Source organism: Castor canadensis, chromosome 5 (assembly GCF_047511655.1).
Source record: "Castor canadensis chromosome 5, mCasCan1.hap1v2, whole genome shotgun sequence".
Taxonomy (NCBI): Eukaryota; Metazoa; Chordata; class Mammalia; order Rodentia; family Castoridae; genus Castor; species Castor canadensis.
In genome coordinates this window covers 6,102,619-6,125,889 of record NC_133390.1, presented here as the reverse complement: position 1 = coordinate 6,125,889, position 23,271 = coordinate 6,102,619, and the positions used below count along the sequence as shown (strand labels likewise).

The 23,271-nt window shown below is 48.7% G+C and overlaps 1 protein-coding gene across 5 annotated transcripts in view; it reads right to left on the bottom strand.

Moving 5' to 3' along the window:
- Erg (ETS transcription factor ERG) overlaps window positions 1-23,271 on the bottom strand; it is a 227,253-nt gene that overhangs the window by 183,663 nt on the left and 20,319 nt on the right. Inside the window, exon 1 of one of the 5 annotated variants that reach the window (XM_074072636.1) lies at window positions 19,687-19,798. The exons of the other annotated variants lie outside the window; for them this stretch is intronic. The gene's annotated coding sequence lies outside the window, so the exon portion shown is untranslated. Of the gene's footprint in view, window positions 1-19,686; window positions 19,799-23,271 lie in introns of those variants that run through there. 5 annotated transcript variants of the gene reach the window in all.

Sequence of the window (23,271 nt, the reverse complement as noted above, 5' to 3'; positions counted from 1 at the left end):
TTCTGTTTTCTCCCTCCCCACACCAGGTAAGACGGCTCATGCCTGTAACCTCAGGAGGCAGAGGCAGGAGGACTGAGACTTTGAGACCCTGTCAATAAATAAATAAATAATCAAAGCCACTTGTACTATCCTGCTTTCAACAGCAGTAACTTAAAATCATATAAAGAAAATTACCTTTGAGTGGTACAGTATCCACCAATATCCAATGAGGCTTTACAAAATTGTTTCTTCCTTTCCTTTTATAAAAAGCAACACTGGGTCACCCATGGCAGATTCACATGAGAGACTCTCCACCCCAGAAGAATTTTTATATGCTATGCACATAGCAAAAAGCAAGAAAAAGAAAGCTTCGAGGTCCAGAACCAAAGAGAGCAATGGAAGCAGGGAGCTGAGTGGCAACCGATCCACAGTCACCCCTGGGGAATGGGGCTCAAATACAGGTCCTAAGGGCCATGGGTAGAAGTCTATCCCCAACAAGGACTGGGGACACAGCTCTGACCCAGGAGAAGCAGGACAGCCACAACTGGACCCTCTTAGCAGGAAAGGTGGGTGTGTGCACCAGGCCACGTGCAGTGGGAACAAAGTCACAGGAGGAATCCAAACTACATTTCCGATAGTAATGGCACATACTGGCCAGATAGGTGGACAGGGAGACAGACAGACAGACAAAGACTGAGAGACAGCCCTACCAGTTGATCGATACACAGACTGGATCCAGGACCATCAAAGCCCTTAGGACTCTGGCAGAAACAAACCTAGAACAGTTCTGTTGTACTCACACTCACATGTCAGGGTGCAGTGAATTCACAAAGGAAAACCAAATGAGCCCCACAACAAGCTGGGAAGTGTCACAAAGTATGTGAGAAAAAAGCTAAGATGAACAGACTTTAGTAGATGCAAAAAGAATGAGGCTTAGCACACCAGGCATTACGGCTAAAAGACCAAACTAAAAGGATCTGTAAAATAAATTTGCAATGATGATTTTAAAAGTAAATTAAAACCATGATGAGACACAGCACAGAGTAAACCACATAGACAGAGCGGAAATAACACAAGACAACTTCCAGACACAATTTTGAAAATTCATTATTCCCAAGTGGTGAGAGAAGCCACTGAAGCACCTAGAAGGAGAGGAGGAGGGCAGGCTGAGGAGTAAGCAGGCTGTGTGAGACACTCCTTAGGCCTTCCATGATAAGCAAACAGTGAAGATGGAAGAATTTAAAATACTGAAAAGTTGTACTTGGGGAGAAATGATAACCAGATTTGGGGCGGGGAGTGGGGAATGAGACCAGAATAAAAAAGAAAAGGGAGTCTTGAGAAAAATAAATATAATGAAATCCACATCTAAGCATATCACAATGAAACATCAAAGACAAAGCGAAAGTATTAAAGGTGACCCAAGAACAGAACAGAGATTATCTACAAAGGAAACCATTTGATGGATACAAGATTTCTCTTCTGCAACAGAAGATCCAGAAGGCAATAAAATAATACCTTCAAAGCGCAGAGGGAAAATAACTGGTGACCTAAAAGTCGACGTCAGGCAGAGTTATCATGCAAGAATGGAGCAAACTGAAGAAATGTTGAGGTGAAGACTGAGATTTTATTACTCATAGATATTTAATTAAAGGACTAGCTGAGTATATCTTTGATAAGAAGGAAATTAAAACCAGAAAGGAAAAGAAATGGCACTGAAGCAGCAAAGATTAAATAAAGCCAATTAGTAAGCAAGCTGATAAATCTAGGTAAGCATTGTTACAATTAAAATTATGATTAGGATCAAACTAAGAAGGGTTCTAAAGGAAGTTAGAGATGTGGCAATCCCACAGTGACGGAGGAAGGGGTCAGAGTCCAGGTCTGCTATTATTTGGGAAATGAGTAGACATAATGCATTACACATTGTGAGGGGAGAAAAAGCTGGAAATTTGTAGGAAGAGCCCAAACAGATTAAAATTAGAAGGGATATATCTCAAAAACAGCAGATGAGGAGAGGAGAGGAGCCATTATAATCATGATAAAGCCAGTGTGAAGCCCTGAGTTCAAACCTCAGGGCCACCAAAAAAAAAAGAAGAAAGGGAAGGATAAAAATGGCAAGCTTAAAATAAGCTGCCATTAGTAAACACACATTCTGCAATTATAAATATATGACATAGCCTGGAGTTATAAACATATGACAGATCAATAAATATCACCTCTCAAAACATAAATCTCCTCAGCCTAGGTGATTTTTAAAATCCATTTATACCTTATTTATAACATATACACCGAAACCATAAACAAAAAGAAAACTTTATTTTAAAAAGATGGAACTGATATACCAAGAAAGAGGTAAGAAAGCTCACAAAGAAAGCTGGAGTAGTAATTTTATTATGATGAAAAAGTAGACTTTAAAACAAAAATATTTGTTAGAGGAAAACGATGCATAACCCTTAATGAAAAAAATGTAGTAATTTATCAAGAAGATATAAACATCCAAAAGCGATGTGCACCAAACAACAGAGCCTCAAAATACATAAGCAAAAAAAAAAAAAAAAAAACAGCATTACAAGCAGAAGTAGAAAAGTCTTTGAGAGAGCTAACCACCTTCCCCAGAACTGCCTGGTCAAGTAGACAGCGACTGATGGCCTCACAGAATACTTCATTGGCTCCAATTGTACCCTGGGTAGTGACCACTAAGGCCGGACCCCCTCAGCAGACACACTCAGTGGGAGACACGGCTTGCTGAGAGGTGGCTGGCGTGGCGTAGCCTGTCTGTACACGGGCGAGGGACTGTCTTGGTCTGTTCCTGCAGCCGTGAGAACACAGCAGAGACTGGGTAACTCATAAACAACTGACATCTCTTTCCCGTGGTTCTGAAGTCCAGGAGGCCCAAGCTGAAAGTGTCAGCGATTCCCTATCTACTGGAACCACTCTTCCCATGGCAGGAGAGCAAACAGAAGGGACCAACTTGCTCCACCAAGCCCTTTTATAAAGACACTAATCTCCCTGCTGAAGGTGGCACCTCCATGGTAAACAGCCTCCCAAATCCTCCTTTCTTTATACCATCCACCGCCTTGCTTTGGGAGGGGCCCATACGTTCAAACTTGCCAGTGATGGCTGAGGATCTGACCCACAGAGCCCCTGAGAGGTCAGGCTGGCTGACACAGAGAGGATCTGGGAAATCAGTGCAAATGAAGCCACAGGGGTCCCCTGGGTCAGGCCAGGGAAGCTTGCAGGACCCTGATCCTCTCACTCTGGCTGCCATCCACAGGGCCTGGGCAGGACAGGGTCCCACAGGAGTCCAGTATGGGAGCAGCCTCATATCACTCACCCTCTGCCCACCCACATCCCAGGGCCCTGATCCAGTGCGGGTGGGAGTGAGGCCAGGGGACTGACAGGGGTGATGGGGCAGACCTCCCAGACCTCCCTTGTGGCTGGCAGAGAAGTTTCATGAGGAAGCACTGGAATCGCAGGAGGTCATGTGGGATTTTTTTAAGGTGTAGATCTAAGGTACAGAACACACTCTGGTATACTTACTGTGAGATACAGAACAGTGAAGTGGCTGATCCCACAGTGAGCAAATTAGTACACCCACCCTCCCACAATGCCCGTCTTCTTTTGTGAGAAGAGTTCCTAAAACCCTCGAAAGAGTCCCCTTAGAGAGCAGACTTCAAATGACTGAGGAGCCTGGGAAGCTCTCGAGGCTGCTCCCGTGGTAGAAGGGATGTCAGGGACTCTGAGCATGGGTGGCAGAGGGACACCTGGCTGCCTGTGCCAGCTGTACAGAGACCCAAACCCACAAGACTCAGCTAGACCAAAGGGGTGCCGAAGAACCCCGAACCAAATAGAAAACACTGCCCATGGGGAAGCTTAAGAAAAGCTGTATAGTAGGTCCCAAAGGCAGCATCCACAAACTTATGTATTCTAAACTAAGAAAATAAATTAAGTAAATAACTAGGAGCCAAAGAAACTCGTGAAATAATTGGAACTGAAGTTTATACGCTGATCAGTACATAAAGTAGATCTGAACATAACAATACGTGTGAACTGTAAAAACATAGTACCAAGCAAAAAAGAAAATCAAATATGGATGTGTAGAGACAGTGCCATTTGCGCAAAAGTTTTAACTCATTTATAGACTACACACGTATGCATGCATGTGTGCGTCTGTGTGTACAGCGCGAGGGGCTTGGCTTCCTCGACATTCTGATGAAAAGTCGGTGCGGACGAGGCAGGGGATAGGATTGCAGTTGTCCCCGTGGGGAGGACAATGAACTTTTGATCCGAGCGATTGCTGTGCTGTGTGGTGAGAGAGGAAATCTCAGGCCTGGTCTCTCTCCTTCCCGTGACCACACGGCTTGAAAGCGCGGCTTGGCAGCCCGGAGCGCAACACAACCCCGGCCCATGCTGCCTGTCCAAGGCCAGTTCTGCACACAGTCCCTGAGCTGCTTCCGCCCACTGGCCAAGGTCAACAAGAAGAGGAGACTGGAAAAGAAGAAGACAGTCTCACATGGCGGAAAGAGGAGTCTAAGATGGAGATGGCTGAGTAAGAGCCTCCTATCACTCCTCAGTGCGCTCTCACCAAAACTCCCTAGATGAACCCCACCACCCCAAATCACCAGGACTGGCAGAGGGCGGAAGACCAGAGGGAAAAATCCCTTCCAGCTGCTCAGACCCAGCACGTTGGCCCCATCCATGATGCATGGCTTCCTCTCAGGCCACAGGTCCAAGGCGTGATCAGCATCTAGGATCAGTGCCCCCCAAGCCCACCCCATCATCACCACGCCCATCTGGATTATTGCGACAGCTTTGTCCACACAGCTATCAGCAAGACGTGGGAAAATGCCCATCAGACCACATCAGCCCCAAGCTCAAAACCCTCCAACGTGGGCCTTCCCAGAACAGAGTCCAAACCAAAGGCCAAGTCATCCTGGTAGCCTGTCGGCACCCCTCACCACCACCACCTCCGTATTTCTCTGACCTCATCTCCACTCCTCCCCCTCACTCTGTCCAGCTGCCCTGGCCTCCTGACTGTGCCTCCAGCTTGGAAGGTACTGGCTGTTCCGACCGTCTGGAATGTTCTTCCCCCAGATAGCTCCTGGCTCCTCCTTCACCTCCCTCCAATGTCACTCTTTCCATTACTGGTCACTCTATAAAATCCCAGCCCCCAACACTCTCCGTCTGTGCTGCTTTGTTTTTCCCCTGTAATTATTCCATTGACTCTGGCCCTGGACTGCTGGTCTCACATTGAGCCTGTCTTGTGGGTCAAGAGCCCCTGTGGGCAGGGAGGTGCATCTGTGCTTCTCACTGCTGCCCCCTCAGCACAGAACAAGGAAGTCTAGGACAACAGAATCCAGGAGGTAAACTGGGTTATGAACTTAGAGCGAGGCAGGAAAAAAGGGTTTCCCAAGTCAACAGATTAATGGCCTCGATTTAAATAAACGAAATGTAAGCAGGGTATGGTGGCTCACACTTGTAATTCTGGCACTCAGGAGACTGAGGCAGTAGGATGGTGAGTTAAAAAAAGCCTGGGCTACCCTGTGAGACCGTCTCAAAAACACAACAAAGCCTAAATCTACTTTCATGCAGAGACAGTGTCCCTGTAAGTCATATGACTAGGAGGAAGAATGTGGGTGACATTCCCAAGCCCGTCACCATGTCCTTCACAGAAGAGTTCCGTTCTGCCAGATCACACTTATTTAATACCTAGAACACTCTTCAAATGCAACGTTAAACATTTTCACAAAAAGATTATCCTGAAAGCGCTATGGAGTGGATTTCTTTCCCTTTTATATTCCTTTTTTTAAAAAATAACAGGAATAGCTTTTTGATGAAAACATCTTAATAAAACTTTGATACTTTGTTTGATCATTCAATTATATGTGGTGGCACACGCCTGCGATCCCAGCTACTCAGGAGACAGAGACAGAAGGATTGAAAAAACAGCAGGCGACCCCATGTGGGAAACAAGAAGAGCAAAAGGGCAACAGAGGCTGAGGTTGTGATTCACGTGGTGGAGTGCCCACCTACAAGGGTGAGGCCCCGAGTTCAAGTTCCAGCGCCACACATTCACGAACTAATTTTAAAATGTGTTCAGTTTCCATTTCTACACTTGCGCCTTTATTTTTATTCCGTGCTTATTTTTTGAAAGCCGCACATCATGTGTGACAGGATATTTCTTCTACAGCAAGAGCATTTGCATATACTTAACCCTGTGTGCACCTTTTCAAAATATCCCCTTCCCTTCCTTCATCCTCCATTTCCTGGGGGAGAGTGATGCTGGTTCATGAGTGAACAGAGGAAAACTGGTCACACGGCAACTGGGAATTGTTCTGCTTGTTTTCTTTGACATTTCTAAGCGCACATGATACCCACATACCAAGGTCACTATTTCTGGAAGGTGTTTAACCCACTGAAATCTGCTTTCATTCTTGTTTGCGGGTTCTTGTCAGCTTAAACACAATGTTCCCTCTTTTTTCCTTTTTTTTTCAGTACTGGAGCTTAAACTCAGGGCTTTCACCTTAAACCGCTCCGCCAGCCCTTTTTTGTGATGGGTTTTTCAAGATAGGGGCTTGTGAACTATTTGCCCAGGGCGGCTTCGAACCATGATCCTCCTGATCTCTGCCTCCTGAGTAGCTAGGATTACAGCTGTGAGCCACTGGTGCCCGGCCTAACATTCACTCTCAAATTACCTTTTAAGCACATAATTGGGTTGATACAGTGGGATCTGAGAATGAATGTGTCCATGTGGGGAAGGAATGGCTACAGATAAACTTACATACGACTGTTTGGGGGGCCTGGAGTGTAGCTCAGTGGTAGAACACTCGCCTAACATGCATGAGATTGTGGGTTTGATCCCCAGCACTACACGTGCACATACACAGGCACACACACAAGAAATTTAACAAGAAATGACAGGATCAGATAAATAAAAACTATCACAACCTGCCGCTTTCCAGGCATGGGTGACATGTGTCTTTTCAGAAGTGACAAGAGCATGAAGGCTGGCTTACCCTCATTAGAGCCCAAGAATTCATTAACAAGGAGCTGGTCACCAAAGCTCACCACGTGACCACACTTCAGCAAAAGTGAAAATTATCCCAGGCACAGCATGGAATTCCCTCCCTCCATCTATGCAGTAGGTTGATCACTGTTTTCATGAGAACACCCAGGCAGCACTGTCCCCAAAGGTGAAAAAAAGCCAACAATGGCAGAACAAGCCAACAATGGCAGAATCCAGAAGCAGGATTCCTGGTGAGTGGTTTCCCCTTCTTCTCCTCTGATCCATCCCAACCAACCCAGTCAACAGCGGACAGACCGCTGTCCTGGTGATGAAGTAAAGGTGACAAATAGCCTTGAAGGTGCTACAATCATTCTCATTGGGATGGGTGAAGCAGGGACCAGTGTCCAGGTGCAGCTGGCCTCCAAAAGATACCCACAAGTTCTACCTCTGAGCAGGGCCACCACCTGCACCCAACACCAGATCCGGGCTCACCTCCATGCCAGCCTTGTACAAGATCTGCTGAGCTGGCTCCTTGAAGACACAAAGTTAGCTTGGGGCTGCAGAAGCTTCACCACTTGCATCCTGCCCCTGAGTTATGGTGCTTCTGAAACACAGAACCATGGACGTCCACAGATCCCAGGACCTCAAGAGGACAGCTCAGTCCTCCCATTGGGCATTCAGGTAAACTGAGGCTTTGTCAGTGAGGGAAGTCTTTCCTCATGATTCTTCAGAGTGGAAGGGCGCTGGCTAGGAGCAAAGCCCTGGGATCTTTCCAGCATTTCCCCCCTCCCACACTAGGAACCCATTACTTACAAGTAGGGAAAACAGTTTACGCCCCTCAGTAGGTCCACGTGTGAGATGGTTGCCTGTCACTAACACCTAGTCACACACGCTGCACCCCACCTCATCCTCTCCATCACTCTGTGTCGTTTTGATGATAGTACCTTCAGGTCACAGCTACATCGCCCGGGCTCTCTTCTGAGTAGATGGCGTCATGTGAGGGAGCTGAGTGGAGAAGGTGCAAGCGGACATCTACTCTGAATTTCTGGGAAAAGTTTTATTGTCCTAACATAAGCCCTGCCCTTCCCCTTTGTGACATCCTCCTTCTTCTTGAATTGAATACAGACTCAAGAATGCAGATGACCATGCAGTGATGTGGTCTGCAAAGGCGAAGGGAGGAGCTAGAAGGGGGCCAGGTCTGGGATGATGGCTTCCGTGAGCACTGGACCAATCCAGGACTGCTTACGTCCAGCCTCTCCTTATGCAAGACAAGGGAGGAAGGTCAACTGGGGAGGGAGGGAGAAGGCACAGAGCCTGGTCAGCTGGGCCCAGCAGAGCGTCTCTCCACTGGGGGAACCGCCAACCTGTCACCAGTTCAAAACATCATGCTGGTCTACCCTGTGCTAAGACTCCCACCACATGCTTGTCCAGGTGACTAACAGGCAAGTGTAGCCACAGTCCTACTTAGTTCATTATTGTCAAACTTTTTTGGAGGTGGTACTTGGGTTTGAACCCAGGTCCTTGCACTTGCTAGGCAAGCCCTCCACCACCTGACCCACACCTCCAGCTTTTAGTTCATTATTGTTAAGGCTAGGGATATATATCACTGCCAACCTGCGACCCGAAATCCATCCCAAGCAGATCCTAACAACCTTTTTACAGCTAAAAGGCAAAAATGCAAATTGATTTTTAGAGACGCAGTTACCCAGTGCAACAAGAAGTCACCATGAGACTCATGGATATTCAGCAAGTCCCTCATCTTCCCAAAGCAATAAAACCACTGGCAATACCAGCACTGCCCACAAACCCTGCTGCTACCTCACCAAGAGATAAAATGTCAGATGACATAAAATAACCTGAGAGATGCTGAGTGAGTGAGTGGAATAAAACAGTGACCTGAACAAAACATTCTGTACACTGAGTTGCCCTCAGTGCCTAAAACCCCTGTGAGAGTTTTTACTCTCTCTTAGGCTATTGAACATCTAGAGCGCACCTGTGAGATGCAAGGGTGCTTTGCAAAGCTCTTTAGATCCCTGAGGGTGGGATGGCAGGCTTTGCGTCCTGAGTTGGTTCTAATGTTGACTGACTTTTGCTAGTTACTTTCTTATTTCTTCTGTTCAATAGAGAGCATCCCTGAGCTCATCGTGAGGGTATTGACAGGAAGTCTATAAGGTATCTGGTATGTACAAAGTAGGTAACAAATGATAGCTGAATATTTCTGTAGTGATTATTATTGGAATTTCAGACAGCACTGTGCTGATAAAAGGGTTTTTCTTTTTGTTTTTTTGTTTGTTTTTTTTTGTGGTACTGGAGTTTGAACTCAGGGCCTCACACTTGGTAGGCAGGCACCCTATCACTTAGCCACTCTGCCACACCAGGGTTTTGACTTTGTGTTTAATTTGAGGAGAAAAGTCCTGGTTTATAGCAACTACCAATTCCCCTAGTGTGAACACTCCCACGGAGCCAATGGCAAGTTACCACCACGATGACATCATGGAAAGCAGAGTGAGGAAAAGAGACACACTGTCAGGCTCTGTGAGAGTCAGCCACTGCTCTTCTCTGCTCTGAGCCCTAAAATCCCACCTGTGTCACTCACTGAGGCTTCTCCCTATGTAGCATAGTGCCTGATCCAGTGTGCACTCAAAAGCACCCAATGAAGACTGAGTTGTGAGTGACTTATCATCAAGATACTGGACTGTTTTCATCTTTTGATAATTTGACATAACTTTGAATTGCGACTCAGCGAAAAAATGTTCTCACGAATATTAGCAGAAGGGAGGGAGACATTAGAGCATGGATTATTGCCTGTACTCAGCCACTAGCACACGGACAGTGCCTTCCCAAAACCTAGACTGTGCCAGGAGCATGGTCCACACTCAGTAGATATCTGTGGAATGGAACAGGTTGGGATGGGATGGGGTGGGGTGGGATGAGGTGGAGGGGGGAGTAAAGTAGAGTGGAGTTGGGTGGAGTGGGATGGAGTAGAGTGAGATGGGGTGGGGTGGAGTGGGGTGGGGTGGGATAGGGTGGGGTGGATTGGAGTGGAGTGGAGGGTTCAGAAAGGCAACAAGCATAAATCTTCTCAGGAAACACCCAAACCACAAGAAACAGGGAAGGCTCCCGGCCTCCTTGGTTTTTATTCTATGCTTTGTGTGGAAGAAAGGCCCTCAGAGCTCCCAGGTAGAAACTGTCTAACAAGCCCTTCCATTAATAGGGGGTGGTCTTTGTTATAAATACAGCTCAGTTTTGATGTCTGAAATTTTCTTGGAGCTAAAAGATTCCACCAATGCCACTACTCAGAACATCAAGAAGCTCCTTAAAGACCATCTCAGAGTAAGTAAGAGTCATCCCAGGTGAATCCATGTGTCAGAATATATGGAGGGTGTGACATCTCAAAGTAGCATGCCTGAGTTCCTAAGGACTCACATCACATGCTTCCTCCTGCCCCACCTCTGTGTGACCCCTAGGGGTATCATAGACCCAAGTAGCAACAGCTATGTCTCAGCAAATGTCACTCACTCCCTCATGAAATCTGGCAAGGATGACATCAGGTTCTTCCCACTCTAAGATTCAATGGTACCATAAAGATGACTTAAGTAAAGAGAGTTCATGAAAGTTCCATCTGGAAAGAGCTGCTCATGGGGAAACACAGCTCAGGCCCGGAACACATTTTCCTTTCCAGCCCTCCCTCCAACCATAACAGATCTGGAACAGACTTGGAGGAGGGTCCTGTAACCAGCCCACGTACACAGCCCCTCCCTCACCAAAAGGAAAGCCAGGCAACAATCTGCCCAGGGCTGGGAACTCTCCACACACCATGGCCGTGGCTGACATTCAGAAGAACATTTTGTTTAATCAAGTTAGAGTTGCCTTACAACTGTCTCCATGCCTTCATTCCCAATGATCTTCGTGGGTTTCTGAAGTATCAATGTAGCAAGCACACTGTCAACCTTCCCTCTTCCCCCTCACTTCACAATACAATATTTATTGAAAATGAGACATCCAGAACTCACTTTTGTTCTAAGTATTGGCTCAAGTCACTGAGGAAGCTGCGAATTATTTCAAGTGACATAGGGGGTTCCTCCATTCCACCGGTGATAGTTGACAGGCTGCATTCAGGTCCGCCATCTTTGTTTTCTGAAAGGTTTCTTTAGAGATACAGCTAGGGAAATACCAATAGGAATCAGCCTCCACAGCAAGGAGGTCCCAGTTACCCCATGGTGATACCAACATGGACAACAGGGAGCAGGGGGCGAAACCCCTGGCAGGCCTGGGCCAGGGGTGACACTTGAAAGAATAAGGTCTTCTGTTCATGGAAAACCATTTACAACTTCCATCCACTTGTCAATGGAGCCACACAGAGTGGTACCTCTGAGACCATGAGCAGGGTTAAAAAACAGAAATGTCCAGAAAAACAAGACAAAGTCATAGGTGGGAAGTTAAAAAAATTAATGAAACAACCCAGCCCCATGAGAAGCTGGGAGACAGGCAAGGAGCCAGGCCTCACTCAGCCTGTAAGGAGCTTCGAGTGGGGAAACGGCCTTGATTACAAAAATTGGCCAGAAAACCATCTCGTTGTGAGCAGCTCCATTCAGAAGTGGGAATGCATACAGGGAACGAGAACAGGGAATGTTAGAGTTCCAGCTGGCCGAAGGACATGTGTCCTTTTGACAACTGACAACAAAGCAGCAAAAAGTGACAGTCATAATGGAGTGCAATCAGATAGAATCTGACAGACACCTCTGGCCCCTAGAATAGGAGAATTAGTTGTTGACATTTTTAATATACTATAACTAAGGTCCCCAAGTAGGCAAGAGAGGGCAATTCCTTCATTTAGGGAAAAAAAATTTTTTTAATCCTTTAAAACAGAACTTAATAATTTTATCTGAGTATGACTGAGCCCTTCAAAGAAGTTTCTTCTGGCGAAGAGCAATGGTGCCTGGGTGAGGTAGGCACTCTGTGAATAAGGCCCCATCAAGGGTGCTGTCTCCTGCACATATGGGAGACTGAGGACCACCCAGCATCCCCTTCTAGAAGCAGGAGACAAGGGCATGTGGCAGTCACGCACCCTGAGGTGGCTTCTAGCTCCCTCCTGCCCAACAGCAGGACATTCTTGTTACAACTAGCAAGTGAGAATGAGAATAAACTTCTGCCTCTCCAGGGTGGCTAGGAGATATAAGTCAGAGCAGAGTGTGTTCTGAAAGTTTAGCAAGTTCCTCTGAAATCAAAGTCAGAATTTGAAGAAGGAAGTGAAGAGTGATCTAAAGCAGCAAGTAAATGCAATTCAACACGTGTCATACAAAGCTGGGTTGCAGGGGTCAGACATTCAAATTAGATCAAGTTCAGTCATTGTGACCCACCACCATCCATTTTCCTGACTTTTCCAAGATGGCGTCAACGGCTCCATGCACTCAGCTCTTTCTCGTGCCCCGGCCTGCCCAGACATCGAGCTGAGAGCATTTCAAGAGCTTCAGCTTCACAAACCCATGGGCCTGGAACTATGGCCTGATGTCCAAAGAGCCAGAGAAGAGCCTTGGCTATGTAAATGTCTTCTCCAAGACGTGGCATTTCCTTGTCCTCCTCCTCCTCCCTCTCCGAGCCCTTGCTTGTCCCCTTCTTCCCGCTCACTCTATTAACCTCACTGGCATCTCAGCCTGCTTTACTCCCTGGCCTCACTGCTCATTAAGGCTATGGCCCTTAGACTTCCAAAGGCACAGACGATCTTAAATGTGAGTGCATTCCATCTCTGAGCCTGAATGTAACAGCGACAACTCAGGAGGCCCTTACACAATGAATCTATTATATTTCAATCTCCCTTGGATGACACAGTTTATAGGGCCAGGATTTATGACCAGCCTTATGGCTTCATAAATTAGCTAGTCACTCCCTGGCCACATCTGGGCACTGTCGTATCTGTAAATTTATGGTATTCTGCCTTAAAGTAGCATCATTGCTACCACTTTGCAGCACCGGGAGCCTTAATTTTATTCTGAGAGATAATTCATCGTGGTTGTTGTGAGAATACCAACCTAAACAAAAGAGGAAGGAAAACATGCAGGTTATGGGCTAGTTTCCTGAATCAATCCCAAAAGACAAGAAGGTCCTCAGTAACAACGTCTGCCGCTCTGTAGGCTCCTGAACAACTCAAAATGCGTTACATGGGAAAACCCATGGCGAAAAGTCCACTGAAAATCCACAGCTGACAGCCAAGCTTACATACTGTTCTCTGTCACAATAGCTGGGCTGTGTGTCCCTCCGCAAGTGTTAGATACAGAGGGGCCATAAACCATTACTGTATTGCTTAATACCACTGAGGGTCCCAGGCAAGCACCCTCTGCTATTTGGCTGTGTTGGATCTGGTCTGGTTTGATGTGGCTGGCAGTGGGTTGGGTTGAGTTTGTTCTGGTCTGGTCTAGGTGGAGGTAGAGACTTTGGTAGAGAAGTTATGCCATGGTAAAACCACGAGTTGTTCTTTTGTTATTGTTTGTCACTCCAGGGATGAAGCACGTGCCAATCCAACTCCCCTGCCCATGTGTGACAGCCGACACTGACTTGGTTTCTATCTGTGAAGTCCTCAGAGCATTCTGCAGCCTGCTTCAGGAGGAAGAACACCATTTGAAAATAACTGATACATGAAAACACTGGTTTTGTTTACTTAAAATATGGGTTGCATCATCTTACAGATAAGGAACTGATTTTTTTTCAACATATTAGAAAATAGAGATTCCAAACAAATAAAATGGTCCCATCTCCGAGACTGGAAGGCTGCTATGCGTAGCTGGCAATATGGGTTATGTCTGTGTGGGAGAGAAGGCAAGGACTGGGGAGGAAAATGTGAACTCTGCCCTCACTCTTATCATGGGCAGGCTTCCTGTTGGCTTGACTAAGCTTCCTGTGACATACACAGAGGGCTTGGGTCACTGCCATCCTGCCAGTAAGTATCCACACAAGCCGCTGTGTGGCCAGTGTAGGGGACAGCCAGGGATGGAGCATGGGGGGGACTGAGCACCACAGGAGGGATGAGGTCACTGGCGAGTACCAGCCCAACACGTCTGTGACAAATGAACGGTGAAGGTTGATTGTGGATTATTGTTCTCAGCTCTCATCTCCTGCCTTCCCCACAACAGAAGAAGTCATCTTGTGACTTGCCTTTGTCTCTCAGTAGCAGGAGACACCTTTCTCTCCATTAATCATGAACTTGGCCATGGGTCTTGTACAGGCCAGTAAATGAGGACAAAAGCAGAAGTGCACCAATCCTAGAGAGCAAGCTGAAGAATCCCGGGTTTCTGTATGCCCTGCAAGCTCCTGCCCACCACCACAAGAAGAACATACTCTTCACCCTGCAGCCATCCAGGCTAGGGCCCAGGATGAAATCAAAGGGGCTCAGCCAAACCCCACAAAGCTACAGCCAGCTTGGGGAGCCCCGAGTGGGACGTGCATGGCTGTTGTCATAAGCCACTGAGATTTGGGCTGTTTGTTACTGCAGCAAATTCTGACTGATACACAACAGCAACCTATCACACTGTGGTTAGCTCTGAAAAGCAGGGTTAGACTTTCCTCAAAGATGTCATGCTGTGTTGGTGAGGCTGAGCCAGGGGTAGTCCTAGGAGGGTCCGGGTTTATGAGTTTACAGTGGAACAGCCAACCCCACCAAGGTGCTCTCCACCAGCTCCCACCTCTTCCTCCCCATGACAGAGACTTTTACTGAAGAAATGAAGCACCCAGGAGCCACAGGTAGCTCTGATCAACAACCTTCTACTACACCGATGGCCAGCAGGTGGCTACACACAGAAGAAGGAATGCAGGACAGTTTGGTGTTGAGGGAGCCGACAGCCAAGTTGCTGGCTGGGACATGAGCCACACAGCTGCACAGGCAGGGAATTCCTTGCATCGCTCAGTAAGGCAGACTGATCCAGGGACCCAAGGGACTCAGGGAGGTGTCCCCCTGCTCAGGTGCAGTCCCAGGGATGCCAGGACACATGGGAGCAGGTGGCCATTGTGCCGCCAGACACCGCTCTCCAGCGCACAGTGCATGTCTCCCACAAGACTTCTGTTCACTTGGGAGTGTGGACAGGAGGGGCAGTGTGGCTCAGCAGACAGTGTCCTCCTCTCCTCTGGCCAGTCAGTGCAGGAGTGAGTGCCACCTCAGATCTAGGTAAGCAACACACTGCCACACCTGAGAGAAAGGAGTCCTAGGTCTCTATCAGGTAGGTCTCTCACACACACACACACACACGGCACAGACACACACCATACATGATAAATATACCCCACATTTAAACACAGCACACAGTTACATACACAGACACAACACACCACACACATGCACCACAGACACAACACACAGCACACATGGCACAGACATACACAACACAAAGACATGCACCACATGGCACAGACACTCACCACACACACACAATACACAGCACACACAGACACAGCACACAAACCCAACACACACAATACATACAACACATAGCTACAACATACACTACACTACAGACACCCCACATGTACATAACTCACAGATGGGCACACAACACACGCAAAACCTACTCCCTACACACACAACATGCAAACATAACACATATAATCCACACACAACATACACACATAACACAACACAGACATACAACACATACAATACATACACAACACACACAAAACCCACTCACCACACACACAATACATTCCACACACACATGTTACACACATGCCATATGCATATCACAAACACACACAACTTGCAAAAGTAAATAGAAAGGAAATGAAACAGGGCCCATCCCGTTTGCACTGCGTATTAGATGGGAACTTCAAGGAGCCTAGTGAAATTTAAGATGTTAAATTTATCTGAAATTTCATCTTAAATTATGTGAAATGTTCATCACACTCAAGCTACAACTTCAAGCTGGGGTGGTGGTGCACACCTGTAATCTCAGTATTCAGGAGGCTGAGGCAGGAGGATGGCGAGTTCAAGGCCAGCCTGGGCCACACACACACACAAACTAGGATTTCACGTGCTGTCCCCGTCAGGTGGTGCTGGGGTCCCACGTGTGCGATGGATGGCGTTCCAGCTCAGTGCGTCCGTGCTCCTGTGTGTCTGTACCATGCAAGTGTGCTCCTTCCAGAAACGAGGTGCCCGTGTTGCTTCACACCAACACATGGTGAAGGCAAAGGTGCCCAGCTGCCAGGAGGGAGGGCGGCACTGGAGAGGAACCTGGGCATTGGGTCCCCACACAGGATGAGTGGAGTTGTTCCAGTGGTTGAGTGACTCACATCCAACACTCAGCTGTTAGATTCCTTAGAGGAAATAGTGCAAGTCCACAGTGTGACACAGCTGAAGTGAGTTGTTTCCTCCCTGGGGATTTGTGTCAAGTCCTCACAGTGTAGCAATCACTCACCAAATGCAGATGTTCCTAAGAAATTTCTCGTTCTGAAAGGTGAAGCTGTTATTAAAGTGCCAGCTTTTGTCATCCTCCAGGCTGCATCCGAGCCTCGGACACAGCTCCCCTTCCCGGGAAGCCAGCCAGGTGACTTGGCAGCTGCTGGACAGCCCCTGGCCACTCCCTGCTGCCCAATGGGGGGTCCAGACTCAGTGATCTGTGGCTGTCACCTGAACACACCATGCTCTCTGCTGCAGGCTGGGCACATGCCACGGGGAGCCTCCTTCCTCCACCCAGGCTGACCGTGACCCTCCCTCAGAAACAATTCACGGGCCAGCCTTGCTGGGAAGCCATCTCTGGTCCCCAGGAGGCCCGGGTAAGACACCATTTCACAGAGCACTTGTCTACCTCCATCAGAGTGCAGAGGTTGGGGACAGGGCTCTGTGACGATCTTGTGAAATAGTGACCTGAGCCAAGTGGCTTACACCCAAATACTACTTGATAAACTGCTAACTTTCTTGAGAAAGTCTTGCTTTGAGAAAAAATGCCCACCTGTCATGAACAGTGGGCCTCCTGACAGAGCAAGTGAAAGCCAATCCACTCTGTTCAATTCTTCTATCGTCATTAAATGACATCATGGAGGATGAGCACAAATAGCCAGCCAGGTTTCTCCCAAGTTTTAAGGACATGAATTAGACGCCAGACTTGCCTTGTATCCTGGATGTCACACACTGTAGATGTCACATTCCTGGTGAGGAAAGGCTATGGGGTTTCTTCTTCATAAATATTTATATAATTAAGCACAGTAGACTCTGGGAACATGTAAGATATGCTGTCAAATTCTAGCACTAATAGTAGTGAAGATAAAGGAAGATTTTTCTACTGTTTGTTTCCTTATGTTTCTACCTTCTTCTCCCCTGCACTCCTCCCATATCTTAAGAAACAGAGACCACAGAATCATAAAAGAGTCACACAGGTTCAGCCACCTTGAAAAGTCCTCAAAGCTTTCGCCTGTGTAAAGGTCGACATGAGGAGTTAGTGACTGACAGCCCCATATTCTGCGCAGAACGACAAACACATCGACTAGAAATGCGCTGAACCTAGGGCCGAGGAGGGGATGGGCTGAGCCACCTGTACACTGTGGCTATCGGCCTGCACACAGAAGGACAGGTGCAGCGTCCATTCTGGGACATTCCTCCAGCAGAGAAACTATGGACACCACAGTGGGTGTCCCTCCTAGGAATGCTTCCTGTGGGGGCCCCACGCTGAGCACACAGCACCTCCTCTCGTGGGGCTGTGCACCTGTCCCTCCATGCGTCCCAGGCTCTCCACACCTTTCAGCCTCCAGGACCCGACAGGCCAGGACACCCATGCTCACATGAAGTCTCCTGACTATCCCTGCTCTCCATCTCTGCACCAAAACCTTCTCTCCTCTCGAAAGAAAAAGAAACCATCAGGTCACAGCTCTGGCTTACAAATGACAAGGACCATCCAAAGCACCCCACTCCCTTCAAACCCTTCTAAACTGATAAACTGATTGCTGATCTTGTTGTTATCCTCATGGTCGCTGTCACTTTAGGAGATGCCGTTCTGTTGGAGGTGGGGACATTTAGGATTCAACAGTAGATTCTCCAGTGCTAACTACAAAGTCTGCAGTGGCTGCCGCCCCCGGACGGAGGTGTGCGAGGCTCACAGATGCTGGCCCGTGGGGACCTCCCACAGGAGACAGTGAGCACAGGATGAGGGGCTGGGGACCTCAGCTCCTCTGTCCCTGCTTCTTTCCCCAGGGGGAGAAACCGAGGCAAATCACCTATCCAGTGATCCCAGCCCCATCTACCGGGGGCCTGGGAAGGGCACAGCCCCTCCCCATTCAAGGGGCACTGCAGTGGGGGTCATGTCTTTGCACACGACAGACAGTAACACTGACTTCAAGAGCAACAGGGCGGCTTAAAAACAACCCAGTTCAAGAATGGGCAAAGGACGTAAACAGACATTTCTCCAAAGGAGGGCTGCACGTGGCCAGTGAGCACAGGAAAATGGCCCCTTGCTGGTGAGTCTTCAGGCTCATCAGGACAGCCATTGTCAAAAACAGACAAATAGATAAAACAGCAAGCACTGGCGAGGATGCGGGGGACCAGAGCCTGGGTTGCAGGGCTGGGGGGTGAGAAGGGAAGCGGTACGGCGGCTCTCAAAATGCAGAAGGCAGAGTTAGCACGTGATCTAGCAAGCCCACCTGTGGGTGCCCGCACGAGAGAACTGCAGCAGGGACTCCTCAGACACTCGTGGATCAACGTCACTTATGAGAGCCAATGGGGGAAAACAGCTCAAATGGCCACCCGCTGGTGAATGAATGAACAAAACATCACTTGTCCATGCACAGACTCATCACCCAGCCTTATAAAGGAATGGCGTTCTGACACATGCCTCAAAGCAGGTGAGCCTTGAACCATGCTAAGTGAAATATTCCAGTCACGTGAGGACAATTTAATACGGGTCCACGTGCATGATGAAAATGCTCTACAAACTGATGGTGGGGATGACTGCATGATATTTTAAATCCGCTCTGAGTTATATTCTTAAAAATAGTAAAATGGTGACAATTATTTTATGTGTATCTTATCACAATATTTTTTGGAATAAATAACAGAGAAAACCTGGTATAATGATGAAGGATCCAGGCTCTCTCTTGAGATTCTGTATCTCAACATGCATCTCCATTGTGACCCCAAATGGCTGCTGCAACTCCAGTCATCTCATCAGCATTCCAGCAGGAAGGCAGAGGAAATGGAATGGAAGGAAGTTCAACCTTCCCCTTGTGGGGATACTTCCTGGAAGATGCACACAGCCCTCCTCATGTGCCATTGGCCAGAACAGAGTCACATGGCCGTGCCTGGCTGCAAGGGAAGCTGGGCCATGTGGGTTTTGCTCTGAGTCTCCCCCCGCCACCACCCCCCGTCTTCTCAGCTAACCATCGGGGTTCTGTGACTGAAGAGAAAGAAGAAGGACCACTGAGGAGCAGGCATCTGTGCCCAATCCCGGCTGCCTGTGGGATCTGGCACAGAAGTGCACATCTTTGTGCCCTCCTGGGGTCACAGACCCACAGGTGAGCTGGCTGTCATTTTCTTCGTCGACAAGCTCACTGTGAGGATCCCTAGAGGAAGGTGCAACCCGAAGGTGCTCACCAGACGCCTGAGGAAGAGGCAGGGTACCGGGAGAAGCACTAGGGAAGGGGGTGAGGGTGAAGACGGGAGCCCCTTCGCCTCATCCACCCCTTTACAGAACCTGAAAGACCGGCATTAAAGGAGCACCTAAAACGCTCACCTCCTGAGCTGCGTCCAGTTATGGCAAGGTCCACGGCCACTTCCGAGTGTACCCTGCCCCCACGAACACGAGATCCAGCCCCTTCCAACCGCACGTTCCCCGCAGCTTGTCTCTGTTTAAAGACTTTCACAACCCGACTCCTTGGCTCCAGATGTCCCCAGGGCTGCGAGAGAGAATGGGAGCGCGCGTGAGTCACAGAAAATTGGGTGAAAATGAAAATAGAATCAGGAAGGCTCAGTACCGCCAACCGCCCACGCGTCTCGCCTCTTTAGAGCACGGGGAGTGGCCTCAGTGCCACCGGCAGGCTCTGGTGCTGCTGTCCAGGTCACTCTGAGCAGCGCTGGGGTACCCTGGAGCCGGGAAGGGTGCGTACGGCCTGCCAGTCCCAACTCGGACCTCCCCTACTACTGTCCTTCTCCTTAGACGAAGTCCACACGGTCCCCAGTCATGCAGGACAGCCCTGCGTGGCTGCGTGCACCCCTGATGCCCAGGCCTCGGCCAGCCACAACGCTGGCGGAGATCTGGGGCCCGCCAGGGAGCCACAGCCCTCGTCCCAGCCTGGCCCGGCTTCTCCAGCCTCCTGCCAGCTCCAGAGCCACCAGTGAGAAAGCAAATGCGACCCGGAGGTCGCAACCCTGAGGTCGGAGGCGGTGTGCAGCCTGCAGGCCCCCAGCCTGGCGGCCTCTCCATGCCTCTCCCCAGCATCACCCTAGCAGAAGGTCACCGTCACAGGTCACTTACGGATCGCGCTTACAGAGGCCACTCTTACAGAGGTCCCTCTTAGAGAAGGTTGGCCTTACAGAAGGTCACAGCTCAAGTTCTGGAACACCTGGCGACCCCTCTGAAGCAGTTGCTATCCGTGCTGAGTGCCCGACTTTCTCCTGCTGTGACCTGTGCCCCCACCTGAGTGTAGCCTTGTAGGTACAAACCAGGAACGTGTTGATCCGAATTCAGATCCGTCGGTCCCCATCGCTGTGGCCTCAGATGGATGACCTGACCAGCCTTTCTCTGCCTCCATTTCCTTATGAAGAAAGGGGTGGAGTAGAAGCGCCTCCCGTACGCAAATGGCCAGCAGGACAGAACAGACACTCAGCAGAGACACGCAAATCAACACCCACAGACGTGCCGCCTCCCATGCCGCGGGAGGCATGTTGGTTTTTCAACTGGGATTTGAACTCGGGGCCTTGCACTTGCCAGGCAGATGCTCTAGCACTTGAGCCACGCCCCCAGCCCTTCTTCCATTAGTTAATTTTTGAATAGGGTCTCATGTTTATATGTGGCCTGCCTGGACTGTTACCCTTCTGTTTATGCTTCCTTCCTATCTGGGATGACAGGTATGCACCACCATGCCCAGTTTGTTAGTTGAGATGAGGTTTTGCTAGCTTTTTGCCCAGCAAAAAGGATTGTAAAATGACACAAGATTTCTGGAAAAACAGGGTGGAGGGTCAACATGAAATTAAAAATAGAACTACCATAAGGTCCAAAACTCCTACTTCTGAGTATATACAGCCAAAAGAATTGAAAGAGCTAGTCCCATTTGCATGTTCTTAGATTCATAACAGCCAAGAAGTAGAAGCGCCACAAACATCTATAACTGGATAACTAAACGAAGTTTACTGTATACACAATGGAATATTACTCAGCCTTGAAAAGGAAGACATCCTGTGGCATGTTACAATATGGCTGAATCCTGGACACTATGCTGGGTGAAATAACCCAGTCCCAAAAAAAAAAATTCTTGCTTCAAAAATAAACAAACAAAAAATATTGGCTTAACAACTGTCACCAAAGGATCACACTAAAACCCCAGCAAAAACACTACCCCACTCCAAAAATTTACATCTAATTAACAGTAAGTAATTCATAGTCATTGATTAATAAGTAGTAAATGAAAAATCTTCACAGTAATGACGCCTTGAGGAAATAATAGTGATATAATAATACACTTCTCCCTTCTAGAACCCCAAAGCCACTACTAAAGGCCTCACCGTATTTTTGAGGCACAATTTTTTGAGTATAAAATGCAATGCGGTGACGAAGCTTTGCTGTGGCAGCTGTCCCCTCTGGCTGGTACCCGATGTTCAAGGCGAACGGGATGAAGAAGCAAGGTGCTGGACTGGGCCCAGCTTCGGCAGTCAGATCACCAGCTCTGAGGAAGGGGCTCCCTCCCTGCACAGAAGGGACTGGCCAGTCCTTGTCACCCTGATCTCCAAGGGAAGGGGAGTCCAGGTGTGGTGGGGCTTGGGGAGGGCAAAGGAGAATGGCGAATACTGACGATTTCTCCACTTTGGGGGAGGGGAAATTTCTTTGGCTTTGATGCACAATTTATTTGAACAAAGAGTTCCTCAGCTTAAAGAACAGAGAGAGAGAGAGAGAGAGAGAGAGAGAGAGAGAGGAGAGAGACCATCTGGTTTCTCTCCCTGAAGGAATTTGCTCAGGCCCAGTGGAAAGCACCTGTGGGTGGAGAGCAGATGAAAGGGGACAGTGGACCCCAGGGAGCCAGTCTCATTTCTGAGGGGATTATGGGGAAGAATGTCCTTTGGCTCCTGGAAACCCGTCCAATGTCCAGCTCCAGCTGCCACCTTGGCCTTCCTGCCCTTGTGCTCTGCACTTGCTGTGCACAAACATGACACTGACCGGGTCATAGCCCTGTTGACCTGTGTCCTGGGCCCCGGTTTTGAGGGGCGTTTGGGCACTGTCTGGGCTGTCTCCCCACTCAGAAGAAAGCAATGCTCACTCCACGTTTTTTATTAGGTAATAAGGCGCCCTGCTGGGAAAAGAAAGGGGGAGCACTGCGATCATTTACATACTAAAGTAACCAACCCAAACTTATAATAGGTTTTCAATGAGGGAAATGAAGCCACACAGAGGGGGAGACTGTGGAATGTCGCCCAGTGGGGGCAGAGCCTGGTCTCTAAGTGGCCCTGCAGCCCTGAGGAATTCTCAACAAAGACCTAGGCTAAGCCTCCTGGGTTTTGTAGTCAGTGCAGAAGTCATCTCAAGACCAAAGCCTTCCCAGACCACACTGGTTCCTGAAGCACGTGCCGGACATGGGGGGTGGGGGTGCGTGCATGTGTGCGTGTGTGTGGTGTGTGTGTGCATGCATGCGTGTGGGCGTGGTGTGCATGCATGTGAGTGTGTGTGTGTGTGTGCATGTGCACGTGCATGGTGTGCGTGCGTGCATGTGTGTGGGCGTGTGTGCGTGTGTGTGCATGTGTGTGGTATGTGTGTGCATGCACGTGTGTGCATGTGTGCATGCATGTGAGTGTGTGTGCATGGTGTGTGTGTATGTGTGCATGCATATGTGTGGTGTGTGCGTGCATGAGTGTGTGCGTGTGTGCGTGCGTGGGTGTGTGCGTGCATGTGTGGTGTGTGCACACACGCGTGCATGGTGTGTATGTGTGTGCATGTGTGGTGTGTGCGTGTGTGTGCGTGCATGTGTGGTGCACACACGCGTGCATGGTGTGTGTGTGTGCATGTGTGGTGTGTGCATGTGTGGTGTGTGTGCATGCGCGTACATGGTGTGTGCATGTGTATGTGTGTCTGGCCTTCACGTCTGTGTGTACTTTTTTATTAAAACTCACC